This window comes from Saccopteryx bilineata, chromosome 7 (assembly GCF_036850765.1).
Source record: "Saccopteryx bilineata isolate mSacBil1 chromosome 7, mSacBil1_pri_phased_curated, whole genome shotgun sequence".
NCBI classification, from domain to species: domain Eukaryota; kingdom Metazoa; phylum Chordata; class Mammalia; order Chiroptera; family Emballonuridae; genus Saccopteryx; species Saccopteryx bilineata.
Window position 1 is genome coordinate 923,173 of NC_089496.1, and position 14,535 is coordinate 937,707.

Sequence of the window (14,535 nt, forward strand, 5' to 3'; positions counted from 1 at the left end):
GGAAGGTTTTAACCTATATATAAACCTTTACTAGAATGTTTGCCTTTGAGTCAGGCCTGTGTATGTCCTTACTTATTCCCATGAGTCTAGTGGACTGAACTGCATAATAGGTCCAAAGATTCTACCGGCCAGATTCTAATTTTTGGTTCTATATTCTATTTCAAAGCTTTAAATTGAATCTAAAATTGTATTTGACTAAGAGGTTTAAAAGACAAAGTGTGCATCTTTGGGAAAGGAGTGTCAAAGAGTTTGACAGGCACTGGGAAATCACTGCAGATAGTGGTGAATGATCTAAATCTATATCACAGCATCCTTATGCTTTGACCAAAACTAGATTGAAAAATGGTAGTGTAATGGAGGGGGGAACATGTATTATAACAGTCTATAAGGAGATGATGATGATGGAAAAGAAGATTACTTTAAAAGGAAATATTTCAGCCTGACTGGTGGTTGTACAATGGATGGAATGTCAACCTGGTCCACTGAGATCCCAAGTTTGAAATCCCAAGGTCACTGGCTTGAGCATGGGATCATTGATGTGATCCCATGGTCACTGGATTCAGCCCAAAGGTCACTGGCTTGAAGCCCAAAGGTCGCTGGTTTGAGCCCAAGGTTGCTGGCTTGAGCAAGGGTCACTGGCTTGGCTTGAGCCCCCAGTCAAGGCACATATGAAAAGAATCAATGAACAACTAAGGTGCCACAATTATGAGTTGATACTTCTCATCTCTTTCTCTTCTTCTTGTTTCTCTCTCACTCACTCACTAAAAACAAAAAAGAATAAGAGAAAGAAAGAAAGAAAAAGAAACATTTTATTCTATCATGAATATACGAGGAAATTGCTTTCTAAAGAATTTAGAAACAGTGATTTGAAGGATGAAAACATTAAGACTTCAGTGATAACAAAGCTTAACATGATTCAGTGTGGTACAGGTAATTGAGTGAGAATGGAATATCCTTTTATACACAGACAAAATTTTTGTCTAATTCCACGTTGTCATGCAAAGATGGCAATAAGCTAACAAATAGCAAGAAAAGCCTATTTATTATTCCTTATTAATTTTGTTGGCCTTTGTTTTCGCAAATCCCTTCAAAAAAACGACTGCTACCACAGTAAGGCTAGAGATTTCTCAAGCTTTACATTTTTTTTTCTTCCATTCCTCTTTATTCCTCAGCTTTGGGCCAACATTTAATCCTCTAGTTATTTATCCCCTGACTTATTATCATGAGTTACAGAGATACAAGTTCTGCTATTTGTTGCACATCATTAAATGATTTCATTAAAACATTGAATTTGCCTGACCAGGCAGTGGCACAGTGGATAGAGTATCGGATTGTTATGCAGAGGATCCAGTTGGTTGCAGGCTTGAGTGTGAACTCATCTGGCTTAGCACGTGCTCACCAGCTTGAGTGTGGGCTCACCACCTTGAGTACAGTGTCACTGGCTTGAGCCCAAAGGTTGGTAGCTTGAAACCCAAGGTCTCTGCCTTAAGCCCAAGGTGACTTGCTCTGCAGTAGCTCCCCCCAGTCAAGGCACATATGAGAAAGCAATCAGTGAACAACTAAGGAGCCTCAACAAAGGATCAATGCTTCTCATCTCTCTCCTTTCCTATCTGTCTGTCCCTATCTGTCCCTCTCTCTGTCTCTGTCACACACAATAAACAAACAAATAAATAAAATTATATCAAGGTGAGAAACATTTGTGAGCTACACTTATCTAGAGACCATCCTTGAAAACCCTCTTTATGAAAAACCATCATGCAAGGAGTTTGACGAGGTAAGAGAAGAAAAGCCTATAGGTTATAGACTCCTTAAAAACACAGCTGAGGAACTCCACCATAATTGTTGTCTCAAAGTGAGTCTTTCCCTGTAGTACTCAAATATATCTGGGTGAGATTATGGCCAGAGTTCCACTGTCTTGACCTTGAGGAAAACTATGTTCAGAGTGATCAGGGAACATATACTAGTTTCCTATTAAGAACATGTATGTTACAGCATCTTCGTTAGAAAGTTACTGACTCAGCCACTGGAAAGAAGGTAGGAAGATAGCATGTGGGCAGTTTCTGTGACTGGCAGAAAGGGATAGAAGTGAGGTTTGTTAGAGGGTCTTCTGTGTAGTGATCTGAAACTGGCCAGACTGTCCTTACCGTAGTCTGACAGAACCCTAGAATTAAATTGAAGATCTGTACCCATCATGTAATACAGATTCTGATGTCAGAGAGGTCTGGGTGTAAATCCTAGGTCTGCCACTTACTGGCTGTGTGAGCTCTAAGCCTCAGTTTCCAAATTTGTACTTTTACCTAATATTGTTGCGAGGGTTAAGAAAATCATGTCTGTAAAGGCATTCAACTAAGGCTGATCATTGTTCCTTCAGTGTTGTAAGGTGAAACTGAAAACGCAAGTCATGATGCCTCCATTCTTTCCCAAGGACTGAGTATGATATGAGAGACAGAGAGTGGAGGACAAGTGTGTGACTGGAGGCAGCATGGGGTTACCTTCTAGGACTTCCCATTTCTCCCGGGTTCATACTGCTCACTGACTTTTCAACTTTGCTTCCTTCTGTTCAGAGCGTGAGCTGTAAGAGTCAGAAATAATGGACTGGAGAGTAGGCAATATTTAGGAGAGTACATATCCCCCAGCCTATAAAGTACTTGTTTCTGGAAAGATGTAGAATTGTGGTCCAGAGGAAGCCAGATGCAACCCTGTTTATTTCTAAGTAAAGAGCGGAGATTCTAGGATTAACTGTGTTCGAGCTTCTAAAGAACACTAGTCTAAGGCAAACAGAAACCTTACTAAACATGGTGTTATAGGTATGTCCTCTTCTCCAATTCATAAATTGATGTTCTAACCCTCAACACTTCAGAATGTGACTTTATTTGGAAATAGGGTGATTGGACATGTAATTAGTCAAGGTGAGATGAGTTTATTGGAATATGGTGGGTCCCCAATGTCATATGATCAGTGTCCTCATAAAAAGGGAAATAAAAAGGGAAAATTTGGAGACAGACATACAGATGGGGAGAACACCATGTCAACATGAAAGCAGGGGTTGGGGTCATGCATTTACAAGCCAGGGAACACCAAAGTTTTCCAGCAAACCACTGGAGGCTGAACATACTCTGTAGCATACTCTTGAACTTAGGCTTCTAGCCTCCAGAACTATGATGCAACACATTTCTTTTTTCTTTTCTCTTCTCTTCCTTTTTTATTACAGAGAGAGGGACAGATAGGGACAGACAGACAGGAAGGGAGAGAGATGAGAAGCATCAATTCTTCATTGCAGCTCCTTAGGCTCCTTAGTTGTTCATTGATTGTTTTCTCATATATGCCTTGACAGGGGGTCTCCAGAAGAGTGAGTGACCCCTTACTCAAGCCAGCAGCCTTGGGCTCAAGCCAATGACCTTGGGCTTCAAGCCAGTGACCATGGGGTCATGTCTATGATCCCAAGACAGCGACCCCATGCTCAAGCTGGTGAGCCCATGCTCAAGCCAGATGAGCCCATGCTCAAGCCAGCGACCTCATGGTTTCAAACCTGGGTCCTCTGCATCCCAGTCAGATGCCTATCCACTGCACCACTGCCTGGTCAGGCAAAATACATTTCTTTTAAACCACCCAGTTTGTGGTACTTTGTTACGGCAGCCATGGAAAATTAATATGCATGGGTAAAATTTCTCCCCCACTTTTTTTTTAAGTGAGAGGAGGAGAGATAGACAGACTACCACATGCATCCCAACTGGTTTCACCAGGCAAACCAGCCCCTCAGTAGCCCCCAGAAATCCTCATCTGGGGCCAGTGCTGCCTGATGCTCTGCCCATCTAGGGCCATGCTGCAACCAAGCTATTTTTAGTGCCTGTGGGGAGGCTCAACTGAGCCATCCTCAGCGCCCAGGGCAGATGTGTTCAAAACAGTCGAGCCATGGCTGCAGGAGTGGGGGAAATATAGAAAGAAAAAAAGGGAAAAAGAAGTGGAGAAGCAGATGGTCGCTTCTCCAGTGTGTTCTGACCCGGAATCCAACTGGGACTTCCACATGCCAGGTTGATGCTCTACCACTCAGCCAACTGGCCAGGGCTCCATTTCTCTTCTATAGGGCTGGTACTAGGGTGAAGCAAACAAAGTACTTGTCTCAGGCACAACATTTAAGGGGAACAAAAATGCATTCAGTAATCAAGGTAAATATCTCAATGCAATATTTTTAAAATTGAAATTAATGCAAAAAATCAATGCCAAACAAAATGTCAAAATTTTAAATAAAGATGGGATTAGTCATAGGTTCATGTTGAGTATTTTAGAGCATGGGACAAAAGGGATGAAAAAATTGGTAATATTGGTGATGCCTTTATTTAGACTTTTGATATTTTGTTCATCATGGGTTTCTTGTATTAACTTTGATGTGCTGAAATACTGTATAAAATACCATGTGTCTTGATTTCTGGGATTTTGGCAGTCATTAAATTTTACACCTGAAGTGAACACCTTACTTACCTCAACCTAATCCCTGTGTTGCCTCAAAACCATCTGTTGAGGTTAGGACCCTAATTTCAGTGCAGTAGGCTGAAACCTGTGTGATTCCAACATTCATCATTTTGTTTTTGGCCAAAGAAATGAAGAAAGAAGACTTGCCAGATATTTCCGCTTGGCCTTGCTGCCTCTCAAACGCAGATGAACATGACACCCAACTTCTCTACTTTGAAGAGATTCCCTCACCCTCATCCTTACTTCAGTTGCAGTGTTCTCCCATTAGTTGTGGGTCAACACTTCAGTGTCATTAATTCTGCTGTCTGTTTTGTCACCCATATCCGGTAAAGTCAGGCTAATTTTTTCCTAGCTCCTAAGTAAAAAAAAAAAAAAAAAAAAAAAAAAAAAAAAAGTCTTAATGTCCTTTTGTAAAATAAATACTATGTCATATATTTTAGTGGGTATAAAGAAGACAGTAGAAAAATTATCACTAAGTGCACCATCCAGATATAACCTCTCTCAGTATTGAAGTGAATATTCTTCTTAGACACTTTACATCTGTACTTGCAAATATATTTTCAAAAATGGGCTTATACTATACAAGTTTTTTGGTAACCTTAATTTGTTAGTTGCCTTGTGAATGTGGAAACTTTTCATGTTAACAAATCTAGATGTAGAAAAATAATTTTAATGGTTTCACAGCATCCTATAAATGGGTGTGCCTTAATGTATTTAACCAATACCCTTGTATGGAATACTAAGCTTTTACTACTATACACACCACCACAAAGAATATCTTTATACATATTCACTTTTCTAATGATTCTCTCTTTTTTTTTTCTTTTTAATTTTTTTCCATTGATTTTCTTTTGAGAAAGAGAAAGGAAGGAAGGGAGACATAGAGAGTGAGAGGGAGCATCAACTTGTTTCACTAAGTTGTTCCATTTAGTTGTGTACTCATTGGTTGCTTTTCGTATATGCCCTGAATGCACATACGAACCAGTGACCTTTGGTGTACCAGGTCAATGCTTAACTAACTGAGCCAGGGCTGATTTACCTTTTCTAAATTTGTTTTATTTTTCAATTACAATTTGAATAAATATTTTTTGTATTATTTCAGGTGTATAGTATAGTAGTTAAACAATCACATACTTTATAAGTGTTTCTCCTGATATTTCCAAGTACCGACTAAGCACCAAACATAGTTATTAAAATATTATTGACTGTATTCCTGTATCCCATTACTATTTTGTAACTACTAATTTGTACTTTTTAATCCCTCTCCCTTTTTTTACCCATCCCTTCAACCTAACGTTTTTACTACATAGTTTAATTTTTTTTTCAGTACAGTCATAGTTTAATTTTTACAATTACATTTTTAATCCATTTAAAGTTCATGTCGGTGTGAAGGTTCTGATAACCCTCCTGTTCCTTTCTTTCTAATCCTCTTTCTACTAACTTCTTTCATTGCAGCCATATCCTATTTAGTATTCTTGTCCATTTTAAAAAAAATTAAAAATATTATTCATGTAATACCTTGGAAGAAAAGCATTCTAAAGACTGTCCATTGCTAGTGGGGGGAAAAGCCCTCAGAGCGCTCTTGCCAATCCTGTTTTTCTCATGTTGTTGCTCAATCGCACCTCTCTATAGGATCTTCTCACCCAAGATGGAGGGAATAATCATTGTCTCCCACACAGGTCTTCTTGCCCCTGTGTGTGCCGTTCTCTCCTGGTGAAATGCACCCCCCAGACCTGAGCCATTCTTAAAGAATCTCTGTTAGTCATTTCTGGAGCACACAGTTCACAGAGCCCTCTCCCGCTGTGCAAACTTCTCTGTCACTTGTATATTTGATTCCTAGTTGTTTACTGACTGACTTTGTATTTTAACTTTCTACTTGTATATTTAAAGTCATAGATTTAAGAGTTTCAGAGTTAATACAGACCAAGACATTTGTCATTTTATGTGTTATCTGACACTGAAAGTCATCTATAATATTCTTGCTAAGTAGTCACTTAGCTTTTGTTTGATTACCTCTTATAATAAAAAACTCTCTATATTCCATGATTGCCCTTGTTATTCCTAGTCACATCCTAATAATTAGAAAATAAAACTGTATTATAAAGCCCTCAGGCCTGACTTGGTGGTGGTGCAGTGGATAGAGCATCGGACTGGGATGTGGAAGACCCAGGTTTGAGACCCCGAGGTCGCCAGCTTGAACATGGGCTCATCTGGTTTGAGCAAAGCTCACCAGCTTGGACCCAAGGCCACTGGCTCGAGCAAGGAGTTACTGGGTCTGCTGAAGGCCTGTGGTCAAGGCACATATGAGAAAGCAATCAATGAACAACTAAGGTGTCGCAACAAAAAACTAATGATTGATGCTTCTAATCTCTCTCTGTTCCTCTCTGTCTGTCCCTGTCTATCCCTCTCTCTGACTCTATCTCTGTAAAAAAAAAAAAAAAAAAAAGGCACTCAGATTTGTCTTCTTGTGTCTCTCACTCCTGGAGGGAGTTGTGGAAAGGACAATAGATGTGGGGTTTGGTAAAACTAGTTTTGAATCCTGACTGCACTTGCTAATAGATTTGTAATCTTGAACAAAATGTTCTACTTCTGTTGGGCTTCAGTTTCCTCATGTGTAAAATAGGGATGATACCTACCTCAAATATTGCGGTAGGAATAACTTTAATGAGAATTAAAGTAATCAAAGGAAGATATATATGTAAATTTCTGGCATATACATAGGGAATGTTTGATAAATAATTGTTGAATTAGAATTTATCTTCTGCAACCATGCAGATAATATCAAATCCTATAGACTAATATTATATAAACTTTGCTTGTCTTTTCTTCTCAATCAAATATTTCCAATTACCTGAGTTATTTCCCGATATCATGATTTCTCATATCATAATATCGACCCTCTCCCCCTTGATCCTGACCCCCACCCACCATGTGGTCACTCTTCAGCATAATCCACTTTTCAACATCCCTCTGAAATTATAGGATTCTCAACCCTGGCAGGCACTCCCCAAGTCACCGAACCAGAATCCTTCCATTCTGTTACCTCAATTACAGAGGCTCTCAAACCTGAATGACTGTTAGCATCATCTGGGGAGCTTTCAAACATACTGAGGGTGCTTGCATTCTTTCTGTTGTAAAAGGCCCTCGGTGAGAACTGAGCACTCACATGTTTAACAGCTGATCAGATGATTCTAATATGCACAGATCTGTAAACTTTTTGCTGACGGATCTGCAGTCCCTATTTCAGATGCTCAGTCAGAAGTGTTTCAGAATCAGATTTTTTTCTTTCTGTCTTTTGGAAAGGTCAAATGGTGCATACCCAATTAATATGAAATACCCTTGGTGGATCTAAATCTTCACCTTGCAGTCAAATACATAAATATTTTGGCAGTGACAGACATAAACATTCAGGTTAAGTGAAAACAAAAGTATAAATACCCTCATGATAGCTGAGACCAGTTTTTCAGACACGCAAATTTTTGGACAAAGTTTCAGAAGAAAATGGCAGTTTTTAGAACTATCAAATTGTAGATAAGGGATTTTTGATAGTGGTGTATTTTCAGCACTTAGCCTGATGTACTGCCCAGACCTATGAGCTTAACACATATTTGTTGAATGAATGAATGAGTGAGGCAAACTTTTCTATGTAGTATCTTTAGAGGTATGGTGTATGATTCTCCTTCAACAGATAGTACCTTTGGACCATAAAACTGGAAATAAATTAATTTGAAAGACACTGAAGGAGAATAAAAATCCATTTGTTCTGTTCTGTTTTTTGTCACCTCAGGATTTCTATACTAAAAATAAATATATATCAAACTACTGAAAACAAAAGGAGAGGTTTTCTCTATTGTGTGCAAGGCCTTACATCGTATTCTCTAACAGCTGATAAAAGGAGTATGGGGAAAACATCTGCATTTATCCGGGAATCACAATGAAGAAATCTGAGAAAGAATACAGACAGTTCTCAACTTATGATAGTTTGACTTAATGATGATGAGAAAGCAGTGTGCACTCAGTAGAAACCATACTTTGAATTTTTGAATTTGATCTTTTCTCAGGCTAGCAGTATGGGGTACTGGGCAGTGGCAGCGGCCACAGCTCTGAGTCAGGCATGTGATCAGGAGGGTCAACTATCGATAACTCTACAGTGTACTGGGTTGCCAGTACTTTTTGGATGTTGTATTCTGAGCACATTTAAGGTAGGCTAAGCTAAACTATAATATTCTTTAGTTAGTTGTATGAAATGCACTCTTTGCCTTATTACTTTCAATTCACTATGGGTTTATTGGACTGTAATCCCATTGATAAGTCAAGGAGCATCTGTATTCTGATTTTCAGTAACTAAAGTTGTAAGTCCAAGTTTAATAGACATTAAATAATGTTGAATTGAAGGAGTTTACATATATAAACAATTAAATTGTAAGAACCAGCTAACAAAAATCAAATACATCTCCAGTTCTGTTTGTTTTCAAAGTAGAAAGTCTCTAAAGAAATGAGAACTATGTAGATATTTAGTGTAGACTGGGGGTACACAGTCATTTAGGAGGAGAAATGTAGGGCCATTAAGAGGATTGTGTGTATAGATTTATTATATATATACACACACACACACACACACACACACACACACACACACACACAGATAGTTATTGTAAACATTTGGCTCATGTGATTATGGGGACTGGCAAGTTCAAAATCTGTAGTGTTGGCTGGCAGGCTCTGGACCCAGGAGAGCCCATGGAGCAGGTGAAGTCCAAATGCATTCTCCTGGGGGATTCCCTCTTGCTTGGGATGCCAGTCTCTTTATTCTACTTAGGCCTTCAACTGATGGGATGAGGAGGCCCATTCATATTGTAGAGGTCAGTCTGCTTTACTCCACGTTTCCTAAGTTCAATGTTAATCCCCTCCAAAAACACTTTTCAAGTTGATACATAATATTAACCATCATAGCTATTAATTCAATACAATATTTCCCCCTTTATCTTAGTATTTGACTTTAATTGAATATTGTTAGATTTTTTTTTCAGTCCCCAGTGCATATTACTTTATTTCATTGATTTGTTTTCTTAGAGCTGCACATGTCTAATCAGCTCCCAGGTGATGCCAGTGCTGGGCTGAGGACCATGCTTTGTGGGTGCCAAGGGGTGCTATTTTATGCTCCTGCCTTCAGAGGGAAGGAGTGCACAGCAGAGCCAAAGGAATCTTTTCTTGTCTTCTGAGTTTCAAAAGTTCAGGTCTTGGGGAAAACAGGGAAGAACTTTGTAAAAGATTTGAAGACCAGAGAGAAGTTGTGATGCAAGGAAAATAGCTCTTAGACTGGATTGCAAAGAAAATCAGAGGGAAAATCCAGAAGAGCTTTGATGCTACTGTGTCCCCAAGAAGACCCTTTCCTCTTCCCGTCCTTCCTGTTGGGAGAATCAAAACGTCAAGAGAAATGTAGGGAATGTGAAGAGTTATAAGAATCATTTATTGGATTGGTAAGGATTTAGAAAGGAAATTAATCAGCCAGTGTGAGATAAGCCTTTTTTTTTTAATGATGAAAATGATCTGTGTTGTGCTTACTTTGTGCCAGATGGGGGCTGATCAAATGCTTTATGTGTTTTCTTATTTCATTCTCACCACAATCCCCATGAGCCATGGGTAAATACTTCTATTATCCCCATTTTCAGCTGAGTTTCAGCAAGGTGAGGGGTTTCGTGCCTGTCCCACAGTTAGTAAGCCGGGGACTCAGCATTTCTGATGAGCTTTCTATGTAAATTAAATGAACTAATATTTGTAACACACAATAGTGTCTGACATATAGTAAATACCATATAAATGTTAGCAATTACTACTGTGATTCCTTGATTTTAGATATCTCCCAATTCTTTTTCTTCTGCTCACAGAGCTAGAGTTCACACCTCTTTCTACCCCTACCTCTAAGGGAGCCAATGGACTCTGAGACCTGTATGCCCCTGAAATCCACAGCAGTTCAGAACAATGAGAAAGAGTTTTCCACTGTCCCACCCCTGAATAATTGAATGCACATACCTGATAGACACACACTGACTGATTTGCACAAACTAATGAATTCTACTGTTTGTGGAAACCAATTTGGATTAGGTTTCTGTCATTTGTAGCCAGAAAGAGCCCTGATTTGTAGGTCACATAATTTGGGGAAATAATAATTTTTTTTTCTGTTAAATACAAGTGAGATTGCCAAAGAACCTGAAGAATCAAAGAAGTAGACTTCATTTCCCTGATTTTAGAAGTCGAAGACTCAGGTGGTGTTCTAGATGGATTACTTGAGAATGAGAAGGTGAAATCAGGGTTTTGACACCACAATGATGGAGGGTATTAGTATTTACATATATCTAAAGCTCAAAATATAAAGGCTGAATTAGAATTGAGGATCAGAGTCTTGTTTACCCTCACGGAGGTCTGCCACTAGCGAGAAAAGTGTGCTTGATCCTATTGACTAGGCATTCTGTTTCTATGTCAACTACTTTTTATTTTGTAATTCTAAGTTGGCATTTTGTTTTTAATGCTTCTATCTCCTGAGTTGGTTAATATGATTCCACCCTTGGGAAACAGCAGTGTCATTAGCTCTTGTCATTTCACTCCCAATATACCCTTCTCTAATTTGCTCTGTGATGGCATAGCTGAGACTTCCCAAACTACATTTCCCAGAATTCTTTTTCTGTTAGGTTTAGCAAGTAGCAAGCCCCAGACCCCCCAAATTAGATAGGGGTAGGAGAGATGAGGATTTTTATACTGTTTACTTGTTATTCCTGTTAGTAAGGTACATAATATTTTGTTCTTGGCTCCAGCTTCTTTTGGTATTTTACTTGTTTGCCTCCTCAGAGGTACCCGGAGCAGCCTCTGATAATCTAAATTCTTCAATGAATTCCTGCAGCCTAAGGGGTGGTAGCTGCATTTATCATCTCTGAGTTTTCTCAGTGTTTCTATTTTGCTCCTTCAGCTCACCTATGCCTGTGTAACCAATTCTTTATATTTAATTCCCTCTTGAAATATTTACTTTGGTGTCTGTTTTCCTAACTAGATCCTAATATGTAGTAATAGAAGTAATCCTGAAACATATCCTAAAAGATAGAATTCTGGAATTGGTTCAGCTATGCTATTGGCCTTGAATACTGCTTAACTTCTTGGCAATAAAAAATGAGTTACTAATAATACATGCTATGCACTGGTATCATGATTAATTAAACAATCTTTTGTGGTTGTGATGAAGTGTTTGCTGAAACATGGTCTTGGAGACCAAGGGGCTGTCATATACATCTTTTTTGGTAGTAATGAAAACTACAGAAACTTGAAGGAAGACTAACTGTTTTCAATTGAGCTGGTGAGCTTACTGAAAGAAAAATGACAAATTCCAGCCTTGAAACTCTCAACTAAAGACACTGTTGGAGAATCAGTTTCTATAGTAGACCTAAAAGATTCTTTTATATTCTGTAGCCACTGAGATGACTTTGCTGCAGGTCAGTTCATCATTTAATTGTGTAGAATGCAGAATTACAATTTAAGTTGGGTTTTTAACTTGCCAGTATCTTATGTGAAAGTTAGGACATTGATTGAGAAGGAGTGAGACTGAAATGGAGTACCCGTGTGAACTTAGACAAAACTGAAGCTTGAACCCCTGAGTTTTTCTGAGTCCTCTTTGTCAGTAAGATCAACTCTTCCTGCTATATCTGGGCAGACTGGCTTCCCCTTCCTCCAAGGTCCTGTGGGAACCTCATAGAAGGCAGTTGCCTTAAAAAGGATGCTTAGCCTTGTCAAGACCCACCAGCACTACCTCTCATGACTCTATAACTAGAGTCGGAGTAAATACAAAATATGACTCAGGAGGGTATAGGTATACTCAGAAGAATTGTAAAATTTTGTTACTATATATTGGTAAAAACCTGGTGAATTTATGTGGGGTTTATTTTCTCGCTGTTAGATTAAGGAAGATGAACTATAATCACATTGAATTAGGCTAAATTTATTGAGAAGAATTCAGAGAATCTGGACTGAATATATTAGCTCAAGCAGCTGAAAGTGGCTGTCACAGTTTGCTTAGTGGATGGAACTTGAATTCAGTGGTTGTTTTCATTCAATGAGGTTGAGATGCTAGAGTTGGGCATAATGTAGGGGAAGGAATTCCAAGGTTGAGGTGGGAACTCTGGAGTGGATTAATCATATACAGTCTCACATTGCCCCACCTCCTCCACAGTAATACTCCCTGAGGCACTGAGAAATATGTTAATTAGAGGAGCTCTGGACATCTGTAAAAATAGCTGCGTGGCTGTGGTGGCTGCTATCTGGGGTGTAGAGATGATAGGATCAGAATGTTTGGACTCACTTCACAGGGGAAGGTAGTTAAGGGTCCCCACCCCCAAATTTGTTTGTTGAGAGCAGAGGTAGAACCAGAACTCTTACCTCTTGACTTCTGGTCTGAGGCTCCTTCACTAAATCTTATATAGGCCAAAAGAGTATCAGATTGTTCTGGTGTGTCCTTCAAGACTCAAGGCCACTTTGATTTTACACAGTTATATTAATGCCTACTTGTTCTCTCTTTCGCACACATACGACTCACAGGTAGAGAATAACAACTCATGGGTAGAGAATAACGAGGCAAGCCTATAACATGCAAAAACAGAAATTGTAATCCATTACAATAACTGCTGCATGCATATATGTATGAGCCTTTCGAGCTATAAAGCCTGAAATGTTTGCTATCTGGCTCTTGTTGGAAAAAGTTTGCCCACTCCTGCTTTAAATTTAAAATATTGTAGATAAAGCTTAAATCCTGTGTTCAACCCTCTTTTTGTCAGTATAAATTCAATAATATTGTGTCTTCATGTTTGTAGATTATTTATAGACTTAAATAATCTATGGTTTTTCTGGTCAGAAAGATGGGCAAATTTCCCAGAAGGCAGAGCAGATGATGGTCCTGAAGAAGGGGTGCTACCTGGTCCCCTTTGGCACATATGTATTTTAGAAACTACAATGACAACACAGAGCTTTTACAGGTCACTCATGTGATGAAAATTTGCCTCCTGATAATTAAGAGTTATCTTTACATTTTTAATTGTTAACACTGATGGTATATGCATATATATATATATATATATATATATCAATCTCTTTCCTCACTAACTTTTTAAGGTTTACAAACCTGTATAATTTAAGTGATACATATATGTTATATAAAATAGGAAAAATATTAAAAAGTAGAAAGAAAAAATAACTCTTTAGATCAAGCACCTAAAGACAACCATTGTTTTTTGTTTTTTTTTAAATTTATTTATTAAATTTAATGCAGTGACATTGATAAATCAGGGTACATATGTTGAGAGAAAACATCTCTAGATTACTTTGACATTTGATTGTGCTGTATACCCCTCCCCCAAAGTTAAATTGTCTTCTGTCACCTTCTATCTGGTTTTCTTTGTGCCCCTCCCCTCCCCCAACCCCTCTCTCCTTCTTCACCCCATCCCCCCTCCCCCCACCCCCCACCCCCCACCCCTTAGCCATCACATTCTTGTTCATTAAAGACAACCATTGTTAACAATTGTTTGGCATTAATTTTAATTGAAAAATGTTAAATAAATACAAAAAAAAATTGGTGCATTTATTTAATAAAGCATTTAGTTGAGCAAATGACATTGGCAGGGAACAAGTTCTAAAAATCTCCCTGATGCATTTACTATTTTCTGATTGTCTCTTGTTTAACCTCAAATGTAATATTTATAGAATATTTAGTCAATAAATAATTAGGTGTCACCTGCCTCCTCTTTTCCTTTGAGATGTACGACTGAATGTATTTTCCAAGTGTCAAGAGTAGGACAAGCTATTATTTCCTGAATTACCAAAGTCATCCTGGAGATGAAGTTGTTTTGAGGTGATTGATATTTTTTTCTTTATCCTATAAGCCTGAATATTTACTGCGGTGTTCCTTTTTCACCATTCACATTTAAAAAAATCACTTGGGGAAAGAGAAACATAGAAAGCCCCTGGGAAACTTCTCCATCTTGTACCTCTTGTCTTCCCTGTGAGACTCCACCATGGCTTTCTGGTCAA